A 21,741-nucleotide genomic window follows, 5' to 3' on the forward strand; every position below is an offset into this window, starting at 1 on the left:
AACCCTTCTTGAATCTTGTCTCTAACAAAGTGGCAATCGATTTCGATATGCTTCGTTCTTTCATGAAAAACAGGATTAGAAGCGATCTGCAATGCTGCTTTACTGTCACATAATAGCTTAGCAGTCGATCTTGTCTCATTCCAAGTTTATTCAACAGTCCACTTAACTATACCAACTCTACTGTAGTCATGGCCATACTTCTGTACTCAGCTTCTGCTGAAGAACGAGCCACTGTATTATGTTTCTTCGACTTCCAAGAGATAAAGGAATTCCCAGTTTTATGCAATATCCCGTTATTGACTTTCGTGATATTGGGCAAGTTGCCCAATCAGAGTCACAAAAAACAACTAACTCACATGTACTTGAAGCTTCTAACAAAATTCCCTGCCCTGGATTCTTTTTAAAATATCGAACAACCCTCAAGGCTGCTTGCATATGCACCTTTCCAGGCTGATGCATAAATTGGCTTAGGTGCTGCATTGAATAAGTTCAGGCCTGGTGTGGGTTAAATATATGAGCCTTCCTATAAGTCTTTGAAATTGTGTCTTGTCAAGCATGCCTTCTTCATCATGCTTCAAAAATTGAGTATATGTAGCAGCAAAAAAATTATTGTTCTGCTCTAAAGGTGTTAAAGCAGGCCTTGCTTCCCCTGCCCCAATATATATTTTTAACTCTAAAGCATACTTACGTTGGCTTAAGATAATTCATTTCTTTGATCTCAAAATTTTAAGCCCAATAAAATATCTCAACTCACCCAAATCTTTCATCTTGAATTTAGAATGCAATGTACATTTTAGCTCTTCTATCATATCAATATCATTGCCAGTAATCAACAAATCATCTACATATACAAGCACAAGAACCAACTTGTTTGCTACTTTCCTTGTAAACATCGAGTAATCATACTTACTTTGCTAAAATCCTGATGATATAAGTGCTTCAGACAACTTCTTGTTCCATTATGTAGAAGCTTGCTTAAGTCCATAAAGAGACTTTTGCAACCGACAAACCATATGCTCCCCATGGCAGGAAAAGCCTTCATGTAACTTCATGTAGACCTCCTCAACTAAGTCTCATTGCAAGAAGGAATTGTAGACATCCGTTTGCCACAAAGGTTAGTTAAAGATAGAAGCAAGAGCCAAAATCAACCGTACAGTAGTGAGTTTGGCAACAGGGGAAAAAGTCTCCACATAGTCAACACCCTCATTTTGATTATACCCTTTGGCCACCAACCGAGCCTTGAACCTTTCAACCTCACCTGAAGCATGATACTTGATTCGATAAACCCACTTGCAGCCAATAACAACTTTACCAGAGGGCAAAGGTACAACAACCCATGTATTATTTAATTCTAGTACCTGAATCTCTTCTCTCATGGTTTGCTGCCATTGTGATTTTTACAAGCTTCTTGATAAGTGGCAGGTTCAACAAGATGAGAAGTAGAAGCTAAAAAATGTTGAGTATGAGAAGGTAAATGAGAATAAGAAATGTATTGAGAAATGAGATAAGTAGCAGAAGGTGATGGATGCAGACATCAATCATAGGCTTGGAGACACGAGTTGATCTTCTAGACACAAGTGGATCTTGAACTAAAGGAGAAGGATTTGATGCACTTGTTGAAATAGTATATGGAGAAATAGAAGGAACACATGAGGTAATAGAAGGAAAAGGGGACACAACAGAAATTTCTTGTGAAAATGTTGAAGAATTATCAACATGAGATGCAGGAATAGGCACTGAAGAAACAATAATAAAAAATCGGAATCAGATATATGAGAATGGGAAGGGAAAAAAGAGAAGACTCTGAAACAAGAAAATAAAAAGGAAAATAAGTTCATGAAACACAACATCCCGACTTACAAAAAATTTCTTGGACTGAAGTCTGAACAAAATATACCCTCTTTGAGTTGAAGAGTAACCCATGAAAACACAGGGAATGGCCTTAGGAAAAAAATTGTCAAGGTAGTTAAGTTTCGTAGCATAACATAAGCAACCAAATACCCTTAAATGAGAAATATTAGGAGCTTTATGATGAAGAGCTTCAAAAGGAGTTTTGAAATGTAAGACAGAAGAAGGCAAATGATTTATGATATAACAAGCCGTAGTAACACATTCTCCCCAAATTTTAAGAGGAATTTTTTGAATGAAAACGAAGTGCCCTAGCTACTTCAAGAATATGTCTATATTTGCGTTCAACAACTCCAGTTTGTTGGGGAGTCTGAACACATGAACTTTGATAAAGAATTCCAAGTGAAGAAAAAAACTTAGAACACTCAGAATTGAACAATTCAATGCCATTGTCACTGCGAATAATTTGAACAGTGGCTGAAAACTGAGTTCTAAAAAAGGTAATAAACTTTTTAAGGGAAAAAAATATCACTCTTCAATCTCAACAAGTGCACCCAGGTCATACGAGTAAACTCATCAACGATGGTTAAAAATACCTTTTTTTTGCCTTTTTTATTTTTTTGAAAAAAATAGCAAACTAACAAGAAGGATTTGAATCTAAATTAAAATTAAATAAAAAGAACCTGAAACGATGAATCTTCTCTAGACTAGCTCCGTTGGGATACCTTGACGGTTTTGTGTGCAAGAACAAGCAAGATTGCTTGCTTCTTTCCAAGAATCGACCCAAATATGATACCAATTGATAGGGAAGCGATGTCGGGTTAATGAACATTTCTCTTGTTGAAGAATCAAACCTAGAAAGCTCTAGACTCGATGAATAACAATGGGGAATGAATAGGGGAAGGTGGCTGTAGCAATTAGGGTTCTTGGGATTTCTTTTAGGTACTGGAAACAAGGTAAGAAACAAGATTAAAACAAGATAAAGAAATGATAAAGGAATTACAAATAAAATAAGATAACCAAGAAATCAAAAGATCTCCCTTATGAAGGTGAACGGTAAAGATGATTGATGGCGTGGATGGATCTGTGGAAAATCGATGGATAATGTCCTATCGAGCCCTCCTAGTCGCAATGAAAAGGCAAACACGATAATATGGCTCTAACCAACCCTCATAGTCGTAATGAAAAGGCAAATTGGAGTGTGAAGATTAATCTCCCTCACAAGAACTTGAAAGAACACAAGGAGAAGAAGTTTCGAAGGCACAAGGCAATCAACACTTGCAAAAACAAACTCTCGTTGTATTATTAATCAAAGAAATCTTTTTACAAAGTTGAATGAAGTCTCCTTTATATAGGGGCTGAATCCTAAAGGTTCTAAATAACTATATAATAAAATAATAATAAACTAAACATATTTTAACTATAATTCTTAATAAAATAATAATAACTAAAAATATTGTTTTAACCCAACCTTAATTCCTAATAAAATAATAAATCTGATCCTAAAGATAATTAAACATCCTCAATACCGGGTTAGTGATCAAATTGTAAAGTTTCAGAATTTGATGACTAAAGTAGAAGAATGAAATAATTCAATGATTATTTGAATATATATTGAAGGTTATTTAGTAATTATTAAAGGAAATTAAGGGTTAAATGGTCATTTGATCATTCAAGGAATGATATACACGTGAAAAGGGGAGAGAACTCTCCAGAGTGCTCTTCTCCTTTCTTCTTCTTCATACGTGGGGAGCAAGCCAAAGGTAAGTTTCTTTGTTTGTAAATGAATTGTTGATTTTAAGGTTGGGTTTTGATTATTAGATGATAACTAAGCTTAAGGAAAGCTTAAATCATCTTAAAACAAAGGATGGGGGGGTTAAGAGAGATTAAGATTTGGAGTTTTTATATGAAATTTTGGAAAGGAATTGATAAGTAAATTTGAAGTTAAATTTGACTTGTCAATAGTTAAATTAAGAGATTTGGAGTGATATAATTGGATTTAGAACATATTGAAAATTTGGTATGATTTTTGAATCTCATATGGAAGATAGGATTTTGAGGTTTAAGATGAAATAAATGAATATAGATTGGGTTAAGTATGTGTACTAGAGTTAAGAATGAAAAGGGGATGATATATGAAGTGTTTGAGAGAAATGAAGTAATTTTCGGGTTGAAAATATGATTTCTGGGCAAGGGAATCGATACCCATTCAAGGGAACCGATACCCTTTCAAACGACAGAATTCCAGAATGTCTTGAGGAATCGATACCCCCATGGTAGGGAACCAATTCCCCCTAAAGAAAATGTTAATATTGGTTTAATAAGTTCGTTTAAGTTGCTAGTATTCAATTACAAGGTGTAGGTATCTAATGATTACCTCGAATGTACATTTATGTAGATTATACGCATAAGAATTCCGGAACGTTGGCAAGTAAGATCGATCAAGGGGAAATATAAGAGATTGGAATTGACTAGTGAGGCCATGTGAGTGCATATTAATTAGTTTATGGTGCTAATGGGAACAGGACTTGCGACAAGTCTATTTCCTCTGTTAGAATGCATGAATATATGTTATACTATATGAATGACATGAATTGTATGTATGCATGATTATATGTGTTAACATGCTTTTGAATGTAATGTTACGAGAAGTATGTGCTATGTAATGTATATATATGAACATATGTGAAACTGAACTATGTGACTGCATGAGAAAGATATGAGCCATACGACATGATATATGTGAACATGAGAAAACAAAGTATAAGATAAGATCTATGTGATTACATGTAACATATGATATTAGATATATGTTTACACGTACATGTGATACGTGACTGAAAAGAAAGCTATGTGGTTATAGAGAAAGAATATGAATAAGTAATGTGACTGTTATAAATGATAATGCCCATGTTATGTGATATGAGAGCTAGGGGTATAGTGGCATGCCAAGGGTCGAGGTTTACCTATGTTCTTCGGGACATATGGACTGTTTACCTATGTTCTTCGGGACATATGGACTGTTTACCTATGTTCTTCGGAACATACAGACTGTTTACCTATGTCCTTCGGGACATAGGACTGATTACCTAGGTTCTTCGGAATCTATGGACTGGTCCTTCGGGACATTGATCGAGCTGTGGTGACAGCATATGTGTGCACAACCTCAATGTACTCACATACCTTAAGTTCTCACTAGTGTACATGGGCTAATAAAGTGATTAAACAAGCATACTGAATGTGATATGTATACGATGGGGTTATAAGTGGTTTGAAATGTGTTACGTGAACCATATGATGAATTATGTGTCTGTATGTATTTACTGTAATTAATCTGATATGATTTTATATGATACGAAGAATGCATGGAATTGGTATAACATGATAGAACAGAACATGCATGTATTGATATATGTTATGAAGTGCATTGTAAGTCGTTATGCCTCACTAAGTCTTCGACTTAGCGTGTGATTGTTTCACACGTAGGTTTCGAGAAGAGGAAAGGGTAATGCGGAACAAGACAGGTCAGTTTTCCTTACCAGATGTCAGATCAGAAAATGTATGTACTGTTTACAGAGTGTAGTTGGCATGTAGTCTAAAGATATAATGGTATGAACTCTGATATCTGTTGTAAACGTTTTTGAAATAATTTAAATGTTATCAAAGTTTTTAAATTACCAACTATTTTATATGAATGAATGTTTAAAAAGTCAATGTGACACTTCGGACTCGTATCCGGGTCGGATACGGGTTGGGGGTGTTACATTTAATGGTATTAGAGCTATGGTTTAGCCGATTCTCGGCATAAACCGAAGTCCAAAATGTCATAAAAGGTGTACATGCCAACATAGATTGAAAAATTTCTGATCTGATAGTGTAAGGAATACGTTGTCTTGCTAATAAAATAAGAATAGTTTAATACAATAGAAATCTGATCGTGATAATTTCGAAGTAAGTGAAAGGTGATATTCCTGATTGTGATAGCTATTCACTTGCCCTGGCCAGGCAGGATGAAGAGTGGACACCTCAGGAAATGCCTAGTAAGATCAAAAGTTGATTTCAGAAAGCTGAAATCATATCTGAATAATGATAGAAAGTTTTCATCGTTTGGAATCGGAAAAACGATATAGAGTTATTATGTGGATAATAGAATATGGTGAACGGTGTCACCATAAGAATGTTAAAAAGATCTAAGGACGTGATGATACGTATAGAAGAACTTAAGGATAAGTGCATCAGTGACAAGTGTATAGATGTATAAAGTCAGAGTTATGAGTTTTGAAACGAAGTGATAGTATTGCGCATAACAGAGTATGTTTATGATAAGGGTTTACAGTTAAGATGAAAAGTTAGTATAGGCTAACTAGAGTATGTGATAAAAATGTACTGGAATTATAAGATTATAAGATATTGTCAGGATATGAGAACCAAATCCGTAATGGATCTGGATACAGTTGCATATTTGGATCATAGTAATATGGTATAGTAAAGGAAAGGAAGTAAGAATTTGTATATTTAAGTAAAGCTGAGGATTGATAGAAGAGTTTGAGAATGTGTATATTGATGATCAGATTATAAGACACAGGAAGTCAGAATGTGAGTTTGAGCAAAAGAATTTCAGGATGTATGAGAATAGAGGTGAATTGATAAGTTGATAAGCGAATTTTAAGATAATTTAGATTGGAAAGATGTATATGATTGGTATAAGAGGGCTTTGTGCCCTAGACTGAACCAAAGTTATTATCTAGCTGTCAGAGTAAAGGTGCTAGAGTTATAAGATTGGAGGAAAGATATAGTGGAGTTAATTGATTATGATATGAATTTGAATATAATTGTATATCTGAGCAGATAGCTATAATGTAGAAACAGAGATAAGTATTTGCATGGAACCTTCAGGAAGGAAATACAGTATAAGAAATGAAAGGGATTGATTTAAAAGAATCAGATACGATAAATATGGAAGTACAGAGACAGTTTTTGATATAGAGTGATGAGATGAAGTTATTGTCAACGTGATGAGTGACAATAATGAATTTTAGAAAGGTCAAGGAAAAATGCATAATCGAATGAGAGAAAAGACAACAATGGATTGGTATTACTGGTTATTGCTTATATGATAAACAACAGAAGATGAAGGTATAACGAAAAAGATAGTCGAAAACTAAGGGATTGAAAATCCTCAATACCGGTTAGTGATCAAATTGTAAAGTTTCAGAATTTGATGACTAAAGTAGAAGAATGAAATAATTCAATGATTATTTGAATATATATTGAAGGTTATTTAGTAATTATTAAAGGAAATTAAGGGTTAAATGGTCATTTGATCATTCAAGGATGATATACCGTGAAAAGGGGAGAGAACTCTCCAGAGTGCTCTTCTCCTTTCTTCTTCTTCACGTGGGGAGCAAGCCAAAGGTAAGTTTCTTTGTTTGTAAATGAATTGTTGATTTTAAGGTTGGGTTTTGATTATTAGATGATAACTAAGCTTAAGGAAGCTTAAATCATCTTAAAAACAAAGATGGGGGGGTTAAGAGAGATTAAAGATTTGAGTTTTTATATGAAATTTTGAAATGAATTGATAAGTAGAATTTGAAGTTAAATTTGACTTGTCAATAGTTAAATTAAGAGATTGGAGTGATAATTGGATTTAGAACATATTGAAAATTTGGTATGATTTTTGAATCTCATATGGAAGATAGGATTTGAGGTTTAAGATGAATAATGAATATAGATTGGGTTAAGTATGTGTACTAGAGTTAAGAATGAAAGGGGATGATATATGAAGTGTTTGAGAGGAAAGAGTAATTTTCGGGTTGAAAATGATTTCTGGGCAAGGGGAATCGGTACCCATTCAGGGGAACCGATACCCCTTCAAACGACAGAATTCCAGAATGTCTTGGGAATCGATACCCCCTGGTAGGGAACCGATTCCCCCCTAAAGAAAAATGTAATATTGGTTTAATAAGTTCGTTTAAGTTGCTAGTATTCAATTACAAGGTGTATGTATCTATGATTACCTCGAAATGTACATTTATGTAGATTATAACGCATAAATTCCGGAACGTTTGGCAAGTAGATCGATCAAGGGGAAAGATAAGAGATTGGAATTGACTAGTGAGGCCAGGTGAGTGCATATTAATTAGTTTATGGTGCTAAATGGGAACAGGACTTGCGACAAGTCTATTTCCTCTGTTAGAATGCATAATATATGATTATACTATATGAATGCATGAATTGTATGTATGCATGATTATATGTGTTAAACATGCTTTTGAATGTAATGTTACGAGAAGTATGTGCTATGTAATGTATATATATGAACATATGTGAAACTGAACTATGTGACTGCATGAGAAAGATATGAGCCATACGACATGATATATGTGAACATGAGAAAACAAAGTATAAGATAAGATCTGTGATTACATGTAACATATGTATTAGATATATGTTTAACGTACATGATACGTTGAAAAGAAAGCTATGTGGTTTATAAGAGAAAGAATATGAATAAGTAATGTGAACTGTTATAAATGATAATGCCCATGTTATGTATGAGAGCTAGGGTAGTTGGCATGCCAAGGGCGAGGGTTTACCTATGTTCTTCGGGACATATGGACTGTTTACCTATGTTCTCGGGACATATGGACTGTTTACCTATGTTCTTCGGACATATGGACTGTTACCTATGTTCTTCGGAACATACGGACTGTTTACCTATGTCCTTCGGGACATATGGACTGATTACCTAGGTTCTTCGGAATCTATGGACTGGTCCTTGGGACATTGATCGAGCTGTGGTGACAGCATATGTGTGGCACAACCTCAATGTACTCACATACCTTAGTTCTCACTAGTGTACATGGGCTAATATCTCACTAGTGTACATGGGCTAATAAAGTGATTAAACAGCATACTGAATGTGATATGTATACGACATATGATGATTATGTGTTCGTATGTATTTATGTATTAATCTGATATGATTTTATATGATACGAAGAATGCATGGAATTGGTATATAACATGATAGAACAGAACATGCATGTATTGATATATGTTATGAAGTGCATTGTAAGTCGTTATGCCTCACTAAGTCTTCGACTTAGCGTGTGATTGTTTCACACGTAGGTTTCGAGAAGAGGAAAGGGTAATGCGGAACAAGACAGGTCAGTTTTCCTTACCAGATGTCAGATCAGAAAATGTATGTACTGTTTACAGAGTGTAGTTGGCATGTAGTCTAAAGATATAATGGTATGAACTCTGATATCTGTTGTAAACGTTTTTGAAATAATTTAAATGTTATCAAAGTTTTTAAATTACCCACTATTTTATACGAATGAATGTTTAAAAAGTCAATGTGACACTTCGGACTCGTATCCGGGTCGGATACAGGTTGGGGGTGTTACAGATAAGAGACAGACGGTTGTATCTCCAGAATACATGTTGACTGGATAACAACTGGATCCCCTTCAAAACGTTGTTGCAAATCTGATGCTATTAGACCCTTACGGATGAATGCTTGAACTGCGATTTGAAGCTTGTCTTTAAGAAGTTTGGTCTGGCCTCGTGTGATATGGTCAAGTGGTATAATAAATTCATCATCCTTAGCTTTAGGTTTTGTGGTGCATGTATCAACTATGTGTAGCAACTCGATAAGGACTCCATAAGTCTATATGAATGAGACTAAAAGGAGCTTGCAAAGAAGTAAGACTAACAGGAAATGAGAGTCTAGTTTGCTTGGCTAAAGGACATATTGGACAAGAATGATTCAATTTAGAATCTAATTTAGCAGAATGCAACAAAGGTAACTTGTTCATAGTTGAAGCAACAACATGTCCCAAACAAGAATGCCAAATACTTGTATTATTACTAGAAACAATAGTCATACATTCTGAAGACACATGACCACAATCAAACAAATTTGAAGCATATGATATGCTAGAGGAAATTTCAGAAGACAAATAATTGAACAAGTATGTTGATGACTGAAAAAAATAAAGTCCTCTATACTCTTTATGTAATATCCCAAAATCGGGGTTAGTGACTAAATTAAAAGATTCTAAAATTTAGTGACCAATCTCTCAGAAAAGATTAAAAGTTTAGGGACTTAAATGAAAAGTGTTTATGTTGGATTTAATAACAAAATTTGAAAGTAATAAGGGTAAAATGGTCTTTTCTAAGGAAGGATTTTATTTTTCCCTTTATATAGGAGAGCAACACGTGGTAATAGAGAGAAAGGAAAGAAAATTCTGGAGCTTGTTTTATCTTCTTCCTCTCTTTCTCGTAAGCTCCATGTCAAGGTAAGTGGTTTTCAAGTTGATTAATTCTTTTATTTTAAAGTTGATTTTGATTCTTAGAGTGATAGAAAAGATTAAGGAAAGCTTAAGATGGATTAAAACTCAAAGATTATCAAGTTATGAGAGATTGAAAATAAGAGGTTTCAAATTGAAATCTTGGAAAAGAGTTAGTAATTGAAGTTGGAAGTCAAATTTGACTTGTCATCAATCAAAATAAGAAATTCAAAGTGTTAGAAACGAATTTTGAACACGTTGAGAAATTGGTAAGATTCTTGGTTTCCAAATTTAAGATGGAATATGTGATATTAAGTTGAGTTCAAAAGATATAAGTGGGCTAGGCTAAGTGTATTTAAGTTTTAAGGGTTAAAATGAGATTATATAAGAAGAATTAAGTGAGTTTAGTATAATTTTCGAGCTTAAAATGTGAATTCTGAGCAAGGGGTATCGGTACCTATTCAATAGGTACCGATACCCTCTCAAACGAGAAAATTTCAGAATGTCATAGGGGTACCGATACCCCAGATGGGTACCGATACCCCCTTGAACGAAAAATTACAGAATGTTGTGAGGGTGCCGATACCCTCAGTATGGTATCGATACCCCCTTAAGGAGAAATGAAACATTAATTCCTTAAATTTGTTTAAGCTATTAGAAGTTAATTACAAGGTTTAAGCATCTCATAATCATTTTGAAAATTATATTTAAGTATATTCAGAGCCTAAACAAGTTCCATAACAATTGCCCAGTAGAATCGATCAAGGGAAAGATAAGAGATCGGATTGACTAGTGAGGCCAAGTGAGTACATAATAGATATTATATGATGTTTAATGGAAATAAGACTTGCGACAAGTCTATTTCCGATATTATTATGCATGAATTCATGAACTTGAGTATGTGTTTGTTATGAGTGTATGAGTAATATGTTATTGTATATGTTACATGATTTATATGAATATATGATAGTGTGATAGGTACGATGAACTGGTATAAATGATTTGTATGATTATATACGTTATATGACATGTACATAAGGAATGATATGAACATGTACATGTGATGTGTGAATATATATATATGCTATATGATTTATGTAATCATAAGAGAACAAATGATAAACTATGAGATCACACGAAAATGTTATACGATCTGTATGACCATATGAGAATATGACATGAAATTATATGCATATGTGATATGAACATGTAAAGATATGAAATGATAAAAAATAATTCACATGTTATATGAGGTGAGAGCTATAGGTATAGTTGGCATGCCAAGAGTAGAGGGTCTACGCAGTCATTCGAGACATATATGTATTCTTTGGAATATGTATGAGGTCTTTTGAGACACATATTTGGTCCTTAGCATATGTATATGATTCTTAAGGAATTTTCTACGTGGTCCTTAGGGACATCTTATATGGCACTACGGTGCAATTCTACGTGGCACTTCGGTGCAATTCTACATGGCACTTCGGTGCATTTATACGAGCTGTGGTGACAATATAGTGCACAACCTCACAATACTCACATACCTTAAGTTCTCAGTAATGTACATGGGCTAATAAAGAGATAATAGAAATAAATTTGATATAATTATTATGTAATTGTGTGTTTGAATATGAGTGTAATGCTTGTATGTATTGCATATGTTATTATCTATGTTAAAAATTATGTTCGTTTTGATATGTTGAAATATAAGAGATTATAATGAACTTATATGATATGTTTCAAGTAATTACATGAGAAATGTTATGAATTCCATAAGTATAGGTATATGTAATAAAATGATGATTTAGGATTATATGAATAGAATAGTTATGATTGTCTAGTGAGAATATACTTGTAGATGAACTAGGATAATAGAATTATACTTGGAAATGAGAATTTAGATAAATTATGGAGATAAATAATAGTACATCAAATAGGAAATATGTATAGAAATAAGTTGTATAGAAAATTCCATATGTTTTAAGGAAATGATGATTTAAAACAGGTTCAACTCTTAAGTGATATAAAACATAGTACAAAGATTTAGGAAATGAAATCATATGAGAACATTATAGAAATTAAAATTTTGATAGGTTATAATAATATGTTTATGTGACAATTGTGAAAAATGAACTAATAGAATATAAAGAATTAGTACACAAGGATATGATATAGAATATGTAACAAGAATCTATGAGTTATATGATAAATAGATGTAAATGGAAATAAGAAATAAGATAGATGATTATGGTATAGATATTATATGACTAAGAATTATGAAAAAGGGAATGAGTTAAAGGATAACAAGAGAATGTGATATAAGCTGAGTAAGGTAAAATAAATGATTATATGAACATGAAACAATACACAATACTATATGATACGATGATATAGTTGTATTATTTGTTATATGAATGTGTATATGAGGTTTTATGATTTGTTAGTATGAAGTATGCATTAATTGTTAAGAGTTATAGTTACCTTATACGTTTTATATGCCTCATAAGTCATCTAATTAGCATGTGAGTGTTTCATACGTAGGTTTCTGGAAGCAAATAGAGAAGCGAAACAATGATAGTCAAGGCAAGGTAGGTCAGCCTCTCATTTCCTATGATCAGATCATAAAAGAGTTTAGATTTATGTGTATTTGGTTATTGGAAATTTAATGTTTTGAATTATATATGCACTGATTAGTTTTGAAGATACTTTTACTTTAATGATATGAATTATGAACTTTTATTGAATAAAAGTGGAATTTTTCGTATTGGTAAACAAATATAAGTTTTGAAAAGTCAATGTGACACATCGTACTCGGATTCGGGTCTGATACGAGTTGGGGTTGTTACATTTAATGGTATCAGAGCTAAGGTTTAGCTGATTCTAGGCTTAACCCGAAGGTAAAAGAGTTTTAAAATGTGTACATGCCAACATAGAGCGAAAATTTCTGATATGATAGTGTAAGGAGTATGTTGTCTTGCTAATAGAATTAGATTGTTAAATTATAATAGAAATATGATTATGCTGATTTCAAAGTGAAGTGAGAGGCGATATTCTTGATTGTGATAGACATTCACCTACACTGGTCAGGCAGGATGGAGAACATACACCTCAGGAAGTGCCTCATAAGATCAAATATTGATTTCAAAAAGTTGAAATCATATGAGAATAGTGATAAAAGGTCTTCATTGTTTTGAATAAAAAACAATGTGGAGTAGTTTTATTATTATTATGTGGATAAGATAGAATATGGTGAACAAGTGTCACCATAAGAACATTAAAAAGATCAAAGAATGTGGTGAGTATTTGTCTAAGAATTCAAGAAGAGATGCATCAGTGACAAGTGTATAAGAGATATGGAGATAGAGTTTATGAATTTGAGACAAAAGGATAGTACTATGTTTAAGCGAGAATATGAATACGATAAGGGTTTGTATTCTAGATAGAAAGAATTAGCGTTAGCTAACCAGATTATGTGATGGAAAATGTATTGTAATTCAATTTAGAATCTAATTTAACATAATGCAACAAAGGTAACTTGTTCATAGTTGAAATAGTAGCATGTCCCAAACGGGAATACCAAATACTTGTATTATTACTAGAAACAGTAGTCATACATTCTGAAGACACATGACCACAATCAAACAAATTTGAAGCATATGACATGCTAGATGAAATTTCAGAAGACAACATATTTGAACAAGTATGTGTAGATGACAAACCAGAGGGTAAAGTTGATGACTGAAAAAAAAATAAGTCCTCTATACTCTTTACCAATCCCCTTCATCCTTCTACTTAAGAGATCCTACAAGATGTAAAAATCAGGATAAAAGCTAACAAAACAGTGAAGGTCACGGGTAAGTTTTGAAATAGAAAGCAAATTGTGAGTGAAATTGGTACATATAAGGCATTAGAAAGACTTTTGGTTGAATAAAAAAAAGAACCAACATGTGTAATCGAGACAGTTTTACCATTGGATAATTGGATAGACCGTGAAGAACACAAGACAGGAGATTGCAAGCACTAAAAATCATATATTACATTGTCTGTAGCACCTGCATCTAAAATCCAGTTAAGTGATTTATAAGAAGCAGGTAAACAACTATCAACTATACCTACAAGATTCAAAGCGGAATCAACAGTAACAGCAAAAGATAAAAGACTAAGAATCTGATTGTATTGCTCTTGAGTGAAAGTATGTGCCATGGAAGCGGAAGAACCCAATCGGTCAGAAGCAACAATAGATTCAGAGGCAACAATAGGTCCAGAAATAACAATTGCAGCTTGAGCATTATTGCGTTTAGAAAATTTAAAATCGGGTGGAAACCCGATAAGTCGATAGCATCTATTACGCTTATGACCCTTGATTTTGCAGTAATCACAAACACCTTGAAATCGATGACGATCAGGAATACCAGAACTTTTAGAATAGAAAACACTGGAGTCAAGAGTGGAAGACATAACAGAAAGCTGAATTCACTGAGATTCCTCTTGAGTTATCATGGAATATATCTGGTTTACCGAAGGAAGATGTTGCATCAACAAGATTTGACTTCGAACCAACGAATAAGTTTCGTTCAAACCCATCAAGAACTAAAGAAACTGCTGCTGGGCAAGATGCCTAGAATTCTGCTGTGAACTTGCACACTCACAGGATGAAAACAGCACAAGCGTAACATACTCATCCCACAATAGTTTCAACTTAGTAAAGGAAGTAGAAACACTCGAATCACCTTGAGAAATAGTAACAATTTCTCGATGAAGGAAGAAAATTATGGAGCCATTAACCTTATATAAAAGCTCCTTTAAATCATTTCACGTCGAAGTCTCATTTGAAGCAAAAACAATGCCAACCGAAAGCTCCTTACTCATGGCATTGAGGATCCAGGACAGTACGATGTCATTACACCTCTCAGACTGAGGATGCAATTCAATATCATAATCCTCCTTCTGACATGCACCATCAACAAAACCCAGCTTGTTTTTCGCCAATAGTGCAATTCTCATCGACCTGCTCCAAACGATGTAATTCTCCAACCCAACTAATTGATGAAAAATTAAATGAGTACCTGGAGTATTTGACGGATGCAAAAAGAGAGGATGATTAAAATCAACCAAAGTTGATTCGCTCATTCGAGGCATTGCAACAGTGGAGATTGTCGAACAAAACCCTAGCAAGAATCAATTTGGGGAAAAAGAGAAGAGTGAAACTGTTTCAGGAACGAAAACAAGCCACAAGGCTTAGCAAGAAATGGGCCAAACAAAAAACCCAAAGGATAATGGCCTGGAAGTTGATACCATGTTAAAAGAATAATTCCTCATTTATTTCATTTATTCACACACTTAATTTATAATACAAAGGTTATGTATTTATACAAGAATTGTAAACTAATTGCTTCTAACTGCTGCTAACAAATCATCAACTAACCTAACTAACTAACTAACTAATATCTCAACAACATTCTTACAGCTATCATTCGACTTGAAATATAATCTAATTTTTACAATAAAAAATATATTCAACTCAACATATATATATAATTCTTATTTTTGTTATGTAAAATATGAACCTAATTGAAAAATATAGATAAAGAAGTGTTATAGTAATTTTTTAAATATACAAAAAAAATTAATTATATTCTTATTTCTTAGTCGGATCATATAACATATTTTTCACTCAAAATTCAAATATGACTGTATATAAAATTTAAAAAACCAATCCTGTAAAATAGTCAAGTCAAGACACAATAGATTCGTGTCAAATAGCATCTCTATTGACCGGTGCTCATAATTCTCTTAAATAGATTATATTTAAATTACGATAGAATTAATTATTTTACTAAATTTTTTGAATAATTTTAGGGAAAAAATACAGACCCTTCAATTTTAATTTTAAATAAAATTCACCTCTACTGAACAATATGAACGCACTTGGAAGATTTACTAACAATTTATTTATTTATAGCAAAAGGTAGAGGGAGATATAATGTATTTAAAGAAATGAAAAAAAGAATGGCAAACAAAGCACGAAGGACATAAGATTTAGTAAATAGGGAAAAGTGTCTTTAAATTATTACAAATAAATGTATAATTAAAAAAAATCAGCCCTATGAAGGAGAAAAAAGAGTTAGAAGAACCTAAAGGATGTGACTAATGTCTCCCAATATTCCAAAAGGGTCGACATCATGTATATATCATAATATCGAACTCCCTCTTGTATTAGGGTCCCCTTTTTCATTGTCTTCTACACCATTCACTCTTTATTTCTACCATCATCACAACATTACGTATATCGGATTGGAATGGGAAACGAACGAGACAGATGCAGATACTCCTTTTTTTTTAATTCTCATATTCTCTTAATATTTGTATATTCATTATTTACTCACCACTCATGATGAATAAATTTTTAAATTTACACCCGTCTATACGAATATATTTTCAAATTTATATTTACACCCATTATCCAATTAGATACCCACCACTCCTTTTGTACTTGCTCATACCTACCTGGTAACAATATCAAAGATTACATAAGCAACAAAACATAAAACAAACATATCTATTAAGAAGCATAATAAAATGTTTATACTCTAATATTTGGTTAAATAAATGTTTATACCCTAACATTTGGTTAAATTACAAGTTATGTCTTATAAAATCTTAAGATTTACATAATAGTCTCTGAAATTATACCTAAATTCATAGTGGTCCAAAATTTATATGGTGTGTAGTTAGTGGGCGAGTAGAAATGGAGAGGATGGATACGAGGCGGGTAAGATTTCAAACTCATCACCTACCAGCTACCCGGGCGGATATAATTTTTTACATCCACATCCGTCCACTATCAACTAAACTTATACCAATCCTGACCTCAATTGAAACAGATGCGGTGCGAAATCCTAAAATTGTACCGTCTACCATCTTTAATATTGGTTTTCATAATATTTATAGATCTTTTTATATCATTCATTTAACGTTTAAATTAGTAGTTAAATTAATTTGATTGATATAATATTAAGATTTTAAAATTTTTGCAAAATAGGTTAGATTACAAGTTCTCACATCGTCAATCAATGAGGTAGAAAAAAGAAGGTAGAATTGACATGTCATTAGCCCTTCAAACGGAACATTCATCATGTATAAAACCTTTTTCATATATGGCCATCAAGATCGACGACTTGGTTTTTTCAATTCCCCCCCCCCCCACCCCACTCCTACAGAGAGCATAAATTCTTGGAATAAAATGACAACCACTGATGCGTAGCTAGCCGCCCCTGGGTTCTGCTTTTATAATTAACCAGCAAAAAAGGAAAAAAAGAAGATTCGTTCCTTATGAAATTGACTACAAATATGATTTTACAAATCTTACTAGTAAAAACAAAACATCTGCGTAAGTGAGATTAAAGCACTGATGTCTTAGCTCGCCACCCCTTGATTCTGCTTGTCCCTTGGAATTTCAATGAAGGGTTTACATTTCTTCGCATCACTTACCCTACAAAAAGGGCCTTTTAGTTTGAGGTAATGCAGCGAGTTCTTCACAAGTTAAAACCCCACTTTATATCCCCAATAAAATGTAGTACACCAGCGTTATGGGCAGCGCTATTAGCATCCCGAATATAACACTGCGATTCCAAAAGAATACGATATTTAATGCATTGATAATGTATGATTTTCATTTATGCGGTGTTACGAGAGAAGTCTTACGCAGTGCTGAGAATATCGGGATGCACGTTGTATTCCTTGGCGAAGACGAAGGGGACAATGCCTGACAGCTGGACCTGTAAGGAATCTAACAGCCATTGCAAAAGTTGCGACGGAGTTCCCACATGCTATGATCCTCGGTTGCAATGCCATGAAGAGACCTGTATGTGTACATCAAAAATGCATGCCCCCATCATCATCACTTCCACCAACCCCAACACATATTATCATTACCGACACTGTTTCTTTCTTGCTTGCTTTATTACAGCATTTTAATAATCTTAAAAGTTGTAAGAGAATAAAGATAGAGAAAAGATTGTTTGTAAAGACTGACCAAGACTGAACATTGCCATGCCGAGGCCTGCATCTGACAGTATGGAAATGGACTTTGCTATGATTGCAGGCATTTGTACATTCCACCTACAACACTCCCGGTTATCAAAACAGATTTATATACCCATGAAGACATAAAATCGAAATATAAAGTTTAAAACCTGAATGAGATGAGAGACCAAGTGAGTCCGATTAAGCTCGAATAAGTGTTGGGATTTCTAATAAGCTTTCTCCAAACCATGATCAGTATAAGCCTTGTCATTACACTTGTGGGAGGCATGGTTATGGGTTTACTAATGCCATCACCTACTTTCTCACCTTCCTGGACATTGTTCATTTCTCTTCTGTTCCCAAAGCTGAAGTCATCTCTCTCCATGACCTCCTCCTCATTCTCTCTATTCCCTTCAACTGACAGGATAAAATATCCCATTAATATTAAAAATAACAGAAAAAAAATTGTCTGAAAGTACTTAAAAGAAAAGACTATACCTTTCCCTGGAGAGACAACTACCCTAACTTCCTTATGGTCTGTTGCAGCACCATATTCATGGCCACCGAAGACATCAGATACCGGGGAAGCACTTGAGCTCCAAACAAACATATGAAGATCTTTGCCCCCTTCTTCATGCTTTTGCTGGTGTTGACCATTAGGCTTTTTAGCATTACCATTAGCACCTTTAGAGCCGGTGGGCGAAAACATACCAGGATTAGGAGCAGGGTAATGAGCCGTTGGCCCACCGGGTGTGTTGTAATGTAACCTCGGCTTACCGGTTGCCGCACCGTCTTCCTCAAAATTCGACGGCCTAGGGGTCGGTCCACGGGAAGCAGACAAGCCATAAACGTCGGCAGAACCGAAATTCGAATTGCGTCCACCGGCCATCATGGAGTAGAAATCGGTGTGGTTAAAGCTCGAGCCTCTCGGCGTGGGGTTTCTCGATGATTGCAGGGAGTAAATCTCGGCATTGGTTAGATTGGAAGGTCGTGGCGTCGTGGAAGACAAACCTTGGGACCTTCTCGAGAAAATGTCAGACCTCGAAGCATTCGATCTTCGGACAGTAACATGGAGCTTACCATCTTCTTTGATCTCAGCTTCGGTTTCAATAGGCTGTCGACCATCGAGCGACATGATATCCGAGTCGACATGGATGGAAACAATGGAACCGGCTGTGTCCGGGAATTGCTCGGAGATGAGCATTTTGGCAGCTCGATATTCAAACATGAAAAGCATCAAAGTGTACCAAATAATGCATTGAAGGACGACGATTTGCACCATCAAGCTCCCCGAGAAATCACCGTACATGCCTTTAAGCAAAGGGATACCCATAACCAACGTATTTGGAAGCGTGGAGAGTGAGAAGAGTGTGATTGTCCATTCCAAGCAGCCTCTTTTGCTCACCTTGGTCCAAACCGCTAACACCACGAGAACTATAACTTTCTGCAAGCTATCAGCTGCTATGAAACGAAAGTTCATAGCATAAGGATTGTTCGACGCTATGAAGTGAAAAGAGAGAAGCGGCACGGCAAAGAGAGCGACAAAGCGGTTGATGCCGGAGCACTGATCGGGCGTGAATATCTTCCACCACTTCACGGAACCGTAAGCTAAAATCATGGCCACGTAGAGTGGCACCATTGCAGTCATGACATGGTAGAAGTCTGTTAACGTGATCATCTTTGAAGCAACAACACAGGATTACAAGTGCAAAGAAGAAGAAGAAGAAATTGAGAAGGGAAAGAGCATGTGATGTTGAAGAAAGGAAAGTGGGTAAGAAGAGCAGAGAATAAAAAGCTTTTGAGAGTTGTGAGCAAGCTTGCACTTGCAGTCCCCAATGCCTAAAGCAATGGGTTTTTTTTTTATTTTTGCCTTTTATTTTAGAGAAAATCGCCTCAGTGACCAAAAAAAAGTTATAATATACGATTTTAACCAACATTTTTTGGATTTGCGAAAATGACCAACAAAATCGCAACGCCGAAATAAAAATCGCAACGCGATTTAGAAAATCGCAACGTTGAAAAGAAAATCGCAACGGTCAAAAGAAAATCGCAACGCGATATTCCAAGAATCGCAATGCGATTAAGAGAATCGCAACGCGATCTTCCAAGAATCGCAACGCGATTCAGAAAATCGCAACGCGATTCAGAAAATCGCAACGCGATTCAGAAAATCGCAACGCGATTCAGAAAATCGCAACGCGATTCAGAAAATCGCAACGCGATTCAGAAAATCGCAACGCGATTCAGAAAATCGCAACGCGATTCAGAAAATCGCAACGCGATTAAGAAAATCGCAACGCGATTCAGAAAATGAGTAAATTTTTCAAAAGCTTTGTATTGTTTCTTTCTTAAGAATTTTCTCTAAAAAGATAGTATCCGCGCGGACGTGTCGAAGACACGTATTACCACGACCACGACCACGACCACGACCACGACCACGACCACGACCACGACCACGACCACGACCACGACCACGACCACGACCACGACCACGACCACGACCACGACCACGACCACGACCACGACCACGACCCGAGACGAGACGAGACGAGACGGCGGCGGCGGCGCGCGAGAGTCCCCCTTGTTCTCTTTCACTCAACAAGGAAATGGGAAATCCAAGCCTTAAATACACTTCCCAAGAGTGTTTCCAATACTATGTGGGATTGAGCATTACTCAACACTTCAAAGAAATATAGCATTTTTGTAGTATTTTCCCACTTAATCCATATCTAAAAATATTAAAACATTTTATCAAGAGAATTAAAAGAGTTGTAGATATCTACATTTCAATTCAACTTATATATATAGTTTTAATATGATAAAATGTTTAATATTTTTAAATATGGATTAAGCGGGAAACATGCTACAAAAATTGCTATATTTTCTTTGAAGTGTTGAGTAATGCTCAATCCCACATAGTATTGGAAACATTGGGAAGAGTATTTAAGGCTTGGATTTCCCATTTCCTTGTTGAGTGAAAGAGAACAAGGGGACTCTCGCGCGCCGCCGCCGCCGTCTCGTCTCGGGTCGTGGTCGTGGTCGTGGTCGTGGTCGTGGTCGTGGTCGTGGTCGTGGTCGTGGTCGTGGTCGTGGTCGTGGTCGTGGTCGTGGTCGTGGTCGTGGTCGTGGTCGTGGTCGTGGTCGTGGTCGTGGTCGTGGTAATACGTGTCTTCGACACGTCCGCGCGGATACTATCTTTTTAGAGAAAATTCTTAAGAAAGAAACAAATACAATAGCTTTTGAAAGAATTTACTCATTTTCTGAATCGCGTTGCGATTCTTGGAATCGCGTTGCGATTTTCTGAATCGCGTTGCGATTTTTGGAATCGCGTTGCGATTTTCTTAATCGCGTTGCGATTCTTGGAATCGCGTTGCGATTTTCTTAATCGCGTTGCGATTCTTGGAATCGCGTTGCGATTTTCTGAATCGCATTGCGATTCTTGGAAGATCGCGTTGCGATTCTCTTAATCGCATTGCGATTCTTGGAATATCGCGTTGCGATTTTCTTTTGACCGTTGCGATTTTCTTTTCAACGTTGCGATTTTCTAAATCACGTTGCGATTTTCTAAATCGCGTTG

The 21,741-nt window shown here is 35.1% G+C and overlaps 1 pseudogene; it reads right to left on the reverse strand.

The window, feature by feature from the left end:
• Positions 1-17,447: 17,447 nt before the first annotated feature.
• LOC120215459 lies at positions 17,448-20,039 on the reverse strand (annotated as a pseudogene).
• Positions 20,040-21,741: the final 1,702 nt, after the last annotated feature.

Source organism: Hibiscus syriacus, unplaced genomic scaffold (assembly GCF_006381635.1).
Source record: "Hibiscus syriacus cultivar Baekdansim isolate YM2019G1 unplaced genomic scaffold, ASM638163v2 tig00000002_pilon, whole genome shotgun sequence".
Taxonomy (NCBI): Eukaryota; Viridiplantae; Streptophyta; class Magnoliopsida; order Malvales; family Malvaceae; genus Hibiscus; species Hibiscus syriacus.